Source organism: Centruroides sculpturatus, unplaced genomic scaffold (assembly GCF_000671375.1).
Source record: "Centruroides sculpturatus isolate CEXI.00-Female unplaced genomic scaffold, Cexi_2.0 scaffold184, whole genome shotgun sequence".
Lineage (NCBI taxonomy): Eukaryota > Metazoa > Arthropoda > Arachnida > Scorpiones > Buthidae > Centruroides > Centruroides sculpturatus.
Genome location: NW_019384494.1, coordinates 401,155 through 401,594, shown reverse-complemented (window position 1 = coordinate 401,594; position 440 = coordinate 401,155).

The following is a 440-nucleotide window of genomic DNA, read 5'->3' as shown; positions in this document are numbered from 1 at the left end:
TTAATACAAAGTCTAGCAACGAGTATATCATTTATATATAGGCTTATATATATATATATAACAGTACGTCTAACATTGCTATGAGAAAATTATCAAAATAAGTTATATATACATATATAAGTTATATATATATATATAAAAGACTGTTTCTCTTCTCTGATTCGATGTGTTTCCCTACAACTTTCAAGTTGCTCTTCTGTCTGATTATTTCTGTTTCGTTGATAATTTTCTCGTAGCAATGTTAGACGTACAGTACTTCTCTTTCTTCTGTGGTTTCATTTTTCCGCGCCATCTTTTGCCTTTGAGATATGATTAGAGACTGCAAAAATTCTTTCTTTCGCTTTGGCATTGTTTCTTTTTTTATTTTTACTTTTCACATTTCACTATTCATTTTTCACTTTTTACTTTTTACTGTTATTCATACACTTTTACTTATGAAA